The sequence below is a fragment of the Condylura cristata genome, unplaced genomic scaffold (assembly GCF_000260355.1).
Source record: "Condylura cristata isolate star-nosed mole 26May11 unplaced genomic scaffold, ConCri1.0 scaffold00013, whole genome shotgun sequence".
In the NCBI taxonomy this organism is placed as follows: Eukaryota; Metazoa; Chordata; class Mammalia; order Eulipotyphla; family Talpidae; genus Condylura; species Condylura cristata.
The window spans coordinates 8,611,880-8,622,685 of record NW_004567114.1 but is presented as its reverse complement, the minus strand read 5'-3'; the positions used below and the strand labels follow the sequence as shown (position 1 = coordinate 8,622,685).

At 56.0% G+C, this 10,806-nt stretch overlaps 1 protein-coding gene across 2 annotated transcripts in view; it reads right to left on the bottom strand.

Annotated features, from left to right (window-relative positions):
* Positions 1 to 10,806, bottom strand: part of GPR68 (G protein-coupled receptor 68) — a 25,509-nt gene that overhangs the window by 4,567 nt on the left and 10,136 nt on the right. Inside the window, exon 1 of one of the 2 annotated variants that reach the window (XM_012724717.1) lies at positions 6,485 to 6,972. The exons of the other annotated variant lie outside the window; for it this stretch is intronic. The gene's annotated coding sequence lies outside the window, so the exon portion shown is untranslated. Of the gene's footprint in view, positions 1 to 6,484; positions 6,973 to 10,806 lie in introns of those variants that run through there. 2 annotated transcript variants of the gene reach the window in all.

Here is a 10,806-nt window from a genome sequence, read left to right as displayed (position 1 = left end):
GGGTTCGAACCTGTGCTGCAGTGGCTGCAGGTCGCCTCGTAGTGCTGTAGTTTAACCCGCTGTGCCACCAGGGAGGCCCCTACAGCAGGACTTTTTAATCTTTTTACTTTTTTTCCCATATCATCTTCCCAAGGAGCCATTGTGGATATCTTTTTTTTCCTAGCCATACCCCTCCCCATGAAATTTAAATACCCCAGAGACACCACACATCCATCTATGCATTGTGGCCCTTTAGAAGGCAACAAAGTACTATAACATCAAGATTTTCCCACCCAAGAGCCAGTGTCCCGGCTTGAGATGCTAGAGCTAAGTGGTTACAAGTCCTGAAGTCTGGGGAGTGGGGGCGGGGGTAGAGGGGAACGGAATGAAGCTGTACCCCCATCCTTACCGGCCACACTGGGGCTCACTGGACAGAAGGAAACCCCTCAGGGCCCAACACCACCCCCCATATCTCACCGCCTGATGGCCAGAGCCCACCCTCTGTGGCTACTGCCCGGCCCTGTGACCAGGACCAGAGCTCAGCCTCAGAACTCTGCCGGGCACTGGGAGGGGGCTCAGACACACCCAACCCAGAAGTTCTGGAACCAGCCTGAGGGTGCCCTGAAGTCACACAGTCGGTCTTGCAAACACAGAAGTGTGTGTAGTTTTCCTGGAAAAGGAGGCCCGTAGCTGTCCTGAGTGTTTCCAAAATGGGTGACGCTACCTGCCCCCGCCCCCAGCCCTGCTCTCCTGCTCCACAGGCAGCCACACAAGAGTCCCCACAGACAGTTTCCCCACAGACACAGACCCACAATAAGGCCCCGATTCCTCACAGACCTACAAGGCCTGGCCCGGCCTGGCCCCAGCTCGGCCCCCTTGCCCAGCTCACGGTGCTCCGCCAGGGGCCACAGCTTTCTGGGCCCCGGACAGCAGCTCCCATCCTGCCTTTGCCCCTGGGGTGCTGCCTCCAGCTCTCCATCCCACCACCCAGAGCTAAATCCCAACTGAAATGTCACCTCCCAGCACCCCAGAGACTACCCCGCCCCCTACTACCATGATACCAACATCTGGTTACGCCACAGAGCTCCCATCAGTATCCAAAACTTTTCTTCTTTTTCTATTTGTCTGCCTGTTGATCTGCCTCTGCCATGAGAATGCCAAGAGGGTAGAGGGCTGGTGCCCCAGGAAGACTTTGGGGAACACATGAGCGAATGCCACCTGTTTACAAAAGGGGAAGTCACTGGCCCAGGCGCCTGAGGAAGCCCGGGTGGCATTTGAACCCATCCTGTGCCGCATCCCGGGTCCGCGAGAGATGCATCTTCAGTGGTCTTGGAAGAAGGGAGCCAGCCAGGCGCACCTCCTCATCTCTGCAGGGCCTGGGCCTGGAATGCCAGCCACAGAGGGTGCTTCCTGCTGCTTGTGACTGTGGGCAAATATAGTCCAGCTGCATGCGCTGTTGAGTGGCACTGAAGACACATTTTTTTTACAACTGTCACCACCATCCAGCTGCAGACCTTTTCCATTGTCTCAGCTGAAGACCTGTCCCCACTGAACACTCACTGCACATCTTCCCTGCTCCCCAGCCCCAGAGGCCCCACCCCACTTTCCATCTCGAAGTGTTTGTCCCAGGGACCTCACAGGAATGGAATCAGACAGCATTTAGCTTTCTGTGACTGGCTCATTTCATTTAGCACAATTTCTCCAAGATTCATCCATGTTTAAGGCTAAGTAATATTCCAGGTGCCCTTCCTGTTTAAGGCTAAGTAATATTCCACCGAAGGATACAGCCCACAGCTTGCTTTTCTGTTCATTTGTGCAAGCACATCCGGGTTTTCTCACCTTTTGACAATAAACATGGGTGTGTAAATATTTGTTTGAATCTGGGCTTTCGATTCTTTGGCACTGAAGACACTCACTAGTACCCAGACATGGACACTAAGCTAACTGTACTTTTGATTTTTTTAAAAAATTTATTTTATTCATACAAAACTGAGGTTCCAGCCCAGAGATGCGGAGGGTGAGAGGATTCACCAGAGACAGAGTGGGGAGCAGAACAGGCAGATCGACGAAGTACACTGCTGAGGGGAGCAGCAGGCGGGTCAGGAGAGGTCTGCTGTGCCATGTGGATCTCCTCCGGGGCAGGCGGGAATAGAACTCATGCGGAAGTGGCTTATGCTTCTCAGTGCTGTGCTTTAACCTGCTGTGCCACCAGGGAGGGCCCGTACTTTTGATTTTTTAAGGAACCACCATACCGGGCCCTCCTTGGTAGTGCACAGTGCTATGAAGCCATCCACAGCCACAGCAGCACAAGTTCAATCCCCGGCCAGTGGGAGTGACCCACATGGCACAGCAGACCTCTCCTGTCTCACCTGCTGCTCCCCTCAGTAGTATGTTTCAGGCAATCTGGCTGTTCTGCTCCCCACTGTGTCTCTGGTGAAGCCTCTCAGCACCCATATCTCTAGCTGAGATCTTGTATGCACCAATAAAAAATAAAATGAAAAGGAACCACCGTCCCATTTTGTACAGTATTCACACTGATCAGATATCCACCAACAAAGCCCAGGGAATCTCTCTTTTTTTTTTTGCATTTTGTGTTTTTGTCCTTGCTTACATGTTTGGATGAGGAAGAGAGCGGGGAAGAAGGGCTGGCCCTAGACTCTGCCCATACCCCAGAGTCAGAATTGGGCTCTGTGTACCCTCCTCTTGTCAGCTCCCCGTCCTGAACCCAGCACACACCTGTGAGACCAAAGGTTCACACTACATAGGGCCATGCTGGCAGCAGCCCTCAGGGACACTGGCCCAGGACTGCCCCTGGATTTGTCTCAGGCCTGCCACAGCCCAGATAAAAACCGTCCACAGGAGGGTAAAATGCACACAGGTGCCCACAAAGCAGGGCAAGTGAAACTGCAGTGCAAACACATCCTGTGTCTCCGGGTCCATCTGTAGTTTAGTCGTGGTGAGAACGTGCCGGAGCCGGGGGGCTGGGTGACAGTTGGTGGCTTTCTCTTTCCCAGGCCAACCATAAGCTAATTCTGGCAACCAGAGTCAGAATTATTCCAGCCTGCGGGACCCAGAAGAAATGTGTGTTGGCATTGAGATTACAGCACCTCCGCTGTTCAGGAGCAAAAAGAGCCTTGATATTTTGGAGCAAGAGTCCTCCATCTCGGGTGCATCTGGATCACCTGGAGGGCCAGGCCCGCTCTGGCGTTTCTGGGTCGGGTCTGAGGCGGGCTCCTGTTCTGCATTTGCAGCAAGCTCCTGGCTGCCGGTGGCCCATGGGCCACACTGAGTGGCAAGGCACTCGGAGGCCCAGAATTTAGGGCTCAGATCAAGTGTCCTGCATGCATCCCCAGCCGGGGATGGAAGGAGAGCCTCAGAGGCAGCAGGACCCTGTGGGCAGAACCAGATCACGGCCCCTGGGAGAACAGCCACCTCACCCAGCCTCTCAAGAAACAGTGGCGACATCTGTCAGGGGACTTCCACTTCGGGCTGGCAAGAAATGACGATTTACAGAGATGTGAGATCACATCTGCCTTCCGGTCCCACCTTCACACAGCCTCTTATTCTCCCCGTTTGAGAGATGAAGGCAGAGGCCCAGAGAGATGGAGGGGCTTCCCCAGCCATCCGGCGCCTCTGGGTTTCCTTCGACCAGTATTTGCGAAGCGCCTACAACCTTCGTGGCAGCAGACCGGGCAGGACGCACTTCCAGACACAGAAACAGCGGTGCCCCCTCTCTGAGGCCTCCAGCCCCCGGGTACAAATCACCACCACGGAAGCAGCTTTGGAGGTGCCATGGGCAAGCCTCGCTCCCTTTGAACATTGGTTTGCTCTTTTTATTCCACACACTTCCAGCCGACCCCTGCCCCTGGTTTCAAGCACACCTGCGCTCTGGCCCCCAATTGTGCCCCTGGCAGAGCAGAAGGTCGGTGCAGGGAAAATGGAGTTTCTCGGGCTCTTCTCCGCCTCCACCACCAACCTGTCTAGTCACCACCTGCGGCCTTGCCTCCAGGTTTCATTGCCCTCATGGTGAGGTGTTGTGGGAGGGCAAAAGCAGACACCTGGCCTGAGGGCACGTGCACCTGAGATTGCAGACACCTGGCCAAGGCCAATGAGCACGGAGCACGTGACCTACAAGTGCAGAGGCCCGGCTGAGTGGTCTCAGATATGGGGGTGGGGCGCCTGGGAGGCTCAGTTGCCTCCCCGCCTGCTGTGTGTCGGGCTCACTGCTCCCGCATTAGAGGTGCATCACGGACCCTCCCTGGTGGCACAGCCGGTTAGACACAGCACTGCAAGCTGGCAAAGCCGCTTCAGTGCGAGTTCCATCCCCGCCCCGGAGCCAACCCACATGGTGCACAGACCTCTCCTGACCGCCTGCTGCTCCCCTCAGCAGTGTACTTCATCAATCTGCCTGTTCTGCTCCTCTGCTGCCTCTGGTGAAGCCTCTCACCGCCCTGCACCTCTGGCCTGTACCCCAGTTCTGTATGCGTAAATAAATAAATCTTTAAAAAAAAAAATAAAGGTGCATCACCTCTACCGAAGGCGCCAAGATTCCTTTATGCAGTTGCCGTGACCTGCCTGTGCGGCGCCTGGTTTGCCCAACAGCTGGTATAACCTGCTTCCTGCCGCCTCACTGACCGCCTCGGAGACCCCCCCATCCCCCCCATCACCACCCCCCTGCCGCCAGTGTTTTCCACACTCATCAGTCCTCATCCTCCGGTGGAGAAGCCCCACCTGTAGTCACTCAGGGTCACGCAGGGCTTCAGCTTCTTCCCTCACCTTCATCCACAGCGTCCACTTAGCTGCCCAGTCCCGTGTCCACTGCTGAGCTCCTCCTCTTCGTTCTCTCTTGTACCCTAATTTGACCTGGTCCTTCCTCCCCACTTTCTGCACGAGGGCCTCCAAACCATTTCCTCTTTTACCTTATCGCCTTAAAGCCATCTTCTAGCCAGCCTGCATCCCCCACCCCCAGCCCACCGCTGAAGACTTGTCAGTCCGCTTTACTCCGTCTCCACAGAAAGCGCGCTCCTCAACATCTAACTGAATCACTCAGCTTGAGTCTGGGAGCCGAACAGCGGCCATACCCTTGATAGAAACAGAAATCCTACAAGGAGGAGACGTCTCCTGGCCTCTGTTCAAGCTGCCTGAGCTAGTCAAAGCATCCCGGCTTTTCACCCCAGCTTTATCACAGCCAACCTCCCCTTCCACGCCTCCCTGAAGACATCTTGTCTTTCTCTCATTCGTCTCCACATTTCTCTTTAGTCTTCAGCTTTCAAAAGTCAATGACACAGTGGATGCAAATGTTGTGTCAGTAGAAAAAGGACTTGGGGTAGAAGAACTACACCACACTGCTGAGAGCCCTCCACATGCCAGGTTCATCTCCAAACATCTCCCTTCACCACCACTCACATCAGAGCCCATTTTACAGATGGAAAAGCCAAGGCTTGGATTCACCAACCCACTCAAGAGTCTGCCGTCAGGGTGAGGAGGACCGAATTCTGGCTCAGCTGCCCATGCTTGCTTTCTGGTTACCACAACTGCCACCGAGGCTCCACGCTCCACTCCAGGCCTCTAGGCTTGGTCCTCACAGATGCACCTAAGGGTCACCAGGCTTAGTCTGGCACCTCAACACCCTCGCAGGAAAACCTACTTGTACCCACTCTGTGACTCCCCAAGTGGAGGAGGCTAGGGTGGAGAATGTGGACAAGGGGTGCTTTTATCATCCAACCAAGAAATCAAGAAAACTACACATCAGCACCCTAACCCCTAAGCAAGTCTTCAGACATGCACTCATTCATGTGGAAGTCTCTGCGGACTTGAACGAACCTGGAGAGAAGGCTGCTTGGTACACCCAAGGGCCTCCTGAACGCACAGCCCCGGGCAGCCGGCGGTGCCTGAAGCTGGAGTTCAGCCCCTTGCGGACAGTGATTAATCCATCACCCCTCTCCCCTGTGATGCACACGGCACAGTCAGTTACTCATGGAGCCAGGGCCCAGGGCAGGGCAGCTCTGCGGGGAATCCCCCAGCCCACAGAGCGGGGGTTTCCTGCAGGTCCCTTCTCTTTAGCTGGTCGAATCTTCATATATTTCATATCCTCGGTCACTCCCTTCAGGGCTGTTGATATTTGCCTCTGGGGAGGGAGTTTGTATTCTTCTCCAGCCCCCTCTTTCCTAAATAGCTTCACTCCAGCCACACCAAGCTGACAGCCTCTCATCTCTGAAGCCCTCATAACTGTTCCAAGACTCAATCCCATTTGGGCTCAAAGTCTCCTGAGCCCGGTGGGGTGGCCCTGCCAATTCATCTCAAGGCCCTGTGTCCCGGGAAGGCTCACCCAGCGGGGCAGGCTCACCCGGCAGGTCTGGAGCTAAAGCCAGAACACAGATGTCCAGGCATCAACTTGCTACTTTTAGGCTCTTCTGGCCACAGATCGCACTTGACCAGCATACAAATGATACAGACACCTGCATGCACTCAGGACGAGAACCAGTTTCCCCAAAGCAATACTTACCCCACGACAGGTGCTGCATCCCAGTCATTTCCAGTCGTCTACATGCAGGTCATGAGCAACTAAGTTGGTTTCCTGACCCACTCATGGGTCACGATCTCCAGTTTGCAAACAGCTGGACTGACCCCAGGAAAATGGTCGTCTCAGTCTCCGCAGCCAGGTGAGGAGCTGGCAGTGAGTGGCAGCAAAGGGGAGTTTGAATTCAGTCCTTCCTGACTGCCTGCTGAGCAGAGCTCTGCCCTCAAGCCTCAAACAGCCCTGCTTCCTCAGCAGCTCTGAAGAGGACTGGGGGGAGGAGACCTAGCCCTGCTCAGAGGACCCTGGTGTGGTGGCTTCAGCAGCCAGAACCTTGCTCCAACTCTGGCAATTTCCAGCAGACAGAGCTTCCCAGCTCGGTCTAAAAAATCCCAGCTGGAAGCTGCCCATTCCAGGGCTGAGGCAGAATCATGTGAGCTCCCATCTGTGTCAGGCTGGCCGGGCGCCAGGACACTGGGCAGCCAGGACCGAGGGCGCGGAACTGCCCCCTCCGAGCCCATTGCTTGCCACACCGCCCAGAGAGGAAGCCCCTCTGGCTTATGTACAAGTCTGACTTTGGGGCAGGGAACCCCAGAGGCTGGGCGTGGGGGTGAGGGTGGGGGCGGCAGGAGGAGAGTGCTAACAGCACCTCTGAGACCACAGGACACCCACAGAGCAACTATCCTCCACTGAGCCCCTGCTCCGGGGTTCCTTGCTTCAGCCCCCCCCCGCCCCCCCCCAGGCCTCTGCTCAGGTCACTAGCAGATATTCCAGACCCAGGCAGGAACAATGGGATAACAGGCCAGGGCGGGGCGAGGGGAGGGCCAAGGATTTCTGCTTGCACCCAAGTCAACACCCTGCCTGCACCCTCTTAGGACTAAATTTTGGGTCAGGGGGTCCCACCCCTCCAAGCCTTTGAAAATACCTAAGCATGAGGAGCTTCTAAAAGGAATGTCAGTGCCCAGGTCCCACCCTAGTCTAATTAAGTCATAGCTCTGGAAGTGGGCTGCCATTACTATTGTTACTGTTGGCTTTGTGCCAGCATCATTGTTCTTAAAAGCTCTCTGGAGATTGCCTGGGCGGATAAGCAGGGAGCGGCTCAGAGAGGCAGGTCCTGTTCCGCAGCCCAGCGGAGTAAGGACCTGGAGTCAGCTGGCTCTGGGCCGGCCGGCAAGCATCTGTTGACCAGCATGCCTCGGCCAGGGGCAACAGGGGGCTCTGGCCTTCTGGTCCTCAGGAGCATGCTAGTCAACCTCAGCACAGCAGGGCCAGAAGGACCCTGGGGGCAACCCTGCCCAGCTTCCCCATCTTGCAGGTAGGAAGCTCAGGCCTCAAGGAGCAGAGGCCAGTGCCCAGGGCCTCACAACTACGTGATTCAGCCGTGCATGACTCTAGAAGACTGCAGCCAGTTCCAGGTGCTGCATTACTTCGGCTTCGCCTCCCGCCAAGGGGGTCCGCATAGAAGCTGTTGGTAGGATATGTTGCCAGGACTAGGAAGCCCCCGGCCACATGCCGGGGTCTCTGCGGATGTGGGGACTCCTGGCTCTGTGAGGTCATCTGTGAGACTGCCTTCCCAGAGGGCAAATCACCACCCTCCCATCCGGCACAGTTTGCTAGGGGTCCCAGAGAAAAGCCCCCCAAGCAGGCCCTGTTCAGCAGTCTCCGTGTTGCAAAGGGCTGCGTCTCATTCGAAAGTGGCAGGTCCGGAAGCAAGGTGGTGCAGGTGACAGTCAGGATGTGGCCTGAGGCGACAGGAAGACAGCTTATTTTGCTTTTGAGAGTGTGGGTGGGTATCCACTTGGGAAAATGCCTCTCAGTTTACTGCTGCAAGGGCCATTACGGTCTGTCTGGGGAGAGTCTGTGGTCTGTCTGAGACAGTAAGCGAACCACGGAGTAGTTCTTCCTGCTCTGAGGTCGCAAGCACTATCCCCGGGTGGAAGATTGTCATGGAACCCTGCCCCCACCTGGCTCCTGCCTCCAAAGTGCTGCATCCCACCCATTAATAACCTAATATAGCCTAATGAAGCCCCACGATGATGGTATTCCAAATGTCCAGGGAATCCACCCTCTTGAAAACAAACCAACTTCTCCAGGGAATTGAGAGCCACAGACAAGTTCATCTAGTCAGCCCAGGCTACCAGCTAAAATCCCGTTTTCTGAATCCATTCGCTCTCTTCCTGGCTTCTCCCTCATCTTAAGGCTGGAGCCAATAGGCCTGGGAAAAGAGGCCCCAGGGGTGTCAGGGAAACATGCTAGACACCCCCATGGAGACGCCTGCTTGCTCAGCTCTGACTCAGGCCCAGACAAACCGGTCCTGACCCAAACAGACTCCGTGAGAGGCTCCTGGCATGGAGACTGGTCCCCCTGCTCGCCTGCCACAGGAAACCCAGCATCCGAGCAAGGAAGAAGTCACTTGCCTCCATGGCCTGAGGGTGGGAGGCAGCAACCACGTCTCCCAAGGTGTGGTAAATTCAAGATGGCCGAGAAACGTTTGCTACTCTTCTCACTGGGAGGTGGGATCTAAGTCGGCTCCCTGGGACCTGGTGGGCTCTGTATCTCCCTGGCCGACAGAATAAAGTGGAACCACACTGTGCCGACTTGAGCCCAGGCCTAAGAGATGGGCAGGTCCAAGGTCACCTTGGAGAGGAGCCACATCAAGAGGCACCGAGATCTGCCCACAGCCCCAGCAGAGCCCAGCTGACAGCCAGGTCAGCAGCGGCCACATCCGAGTGTGACCCTGGAAGGTCCTGCAGCCCCACTGGGCCACCCCAACTGAGGCTGCAGCCACCCCCACAAGCCCTGCCCAAATCCAGGGGAGCACTGTTACCTGGCCACTCTCTCTCTTTTATTGTTTAAAGATTTATCTATTTATGCACACAGAACTGGGGTACAGGCCAGAGATGCGGGGGATGAGAGGATTCACCAGAGACAGAGTGGGGAGCAGAACAGGATGCCTGACGAGCAGTACACTGCTGAGGGGAGCAGCGGGCGGGTCAGGGGAGGTCTGCCGCGCCATGTGGGTCACCTCCGGGGCGGGGATGAACTCATGCTGAAGTGGCTTTAGCTTCTCAGTGCTGTGCTCTAACCTGCTGTGTCACCAGGGAGGAGCCCACTCTCTGACGTGATTTGTTTCGCTACCTTACATAACTGGGACACACAGACTCATTTTGTCCAAAATCACCGAAAGACTTGGCACATGCTGGATTCACTCCTCAGGTTACTTGATTTTCATTTTTAAAAACAGTTTGTGAAGTGGGAATTCTAATCTCCACTTCCCTGAGAAGGAAGCTGTCATTTTTTGAGACCAGCCAGCTAGTTCGCTCAGCTGAGTCCGTGCTCCCTGGCGATTCCTTGATCCCAGAAGGGCCACAGGCCCGTAGTAAGGAGCACCCTCAGAGAAGACATTGGGGGCCATGGCAAGGCTTTCAGGCAAGACCTGGAACTGTGGCCTCTCACAAACACTTCAGGAAGTGGGGTCCGTTCTCATGCCCATTTCACAGAAGGCAAAACTAAGGCTTAGAGTAAGGATAGGTCAGGTGGCCTTATGTAAGCACATGATTTTTTCAGGCCTAATTCTCCAATTTCTTAGCGATTAATAAAACACAACATTAGTCTCATACACTCTTTGCAGCCCAGTCTAGACAGGACACCGGAGGGGCGCTGGAGCTGTGGGAACCACAGTCCCATCTTGGACTTGCATAGTTTGAAGCTAAGCGCGCATCCCTCTGTCCTTGCTGCCCCTCGGTGGAGTCACCTCAGGGGCATTCATCGAAGTTTGCCCACCCTAAGTCCCAAAGAGTTTTCTGCAACCGTGTTGCTGCTGCTACAGCCTCCTGCAGGTGCAAGACTGCCAGCCCCCCACCCCCTATGGCACGTAGGGGTCCTGCCCCCCAATTGCCAGCGCTCCAGGTCAATTACAGGCCAGCTTGCCCCTTCCTCACTGGCGATGGGGCTTGTTGGGGCGCTGTAGCCCTGCCCAGCAGCCACGGCGTAAGAGAGACCTCACAGCCCAGGGGAGGCGAGGAAAGCCTGGCCGCTGGCAGTCTGTGGTCACCTGGGCCACTGCGCTCCGGAACAACGAAGGGGTCGCTGCACTGTATTTTCTTGGAGTGGGGGGTGTGGAATAATTACCAAATGACCGTGGACGCTGCAGAGGGGGTGGCTGCTAAACTGGGCGCAGACCGCAGGCGAAAACACCCGACCCTCGAGAACAAGGCGCGCGGCCCCAGACACCCGCCGCGGGCGTCTCCAGATCAGGTCTGCTCACAGGGACACTGCACCCCGCAAGGCAGCTTGCGGGGTGCAGCCCC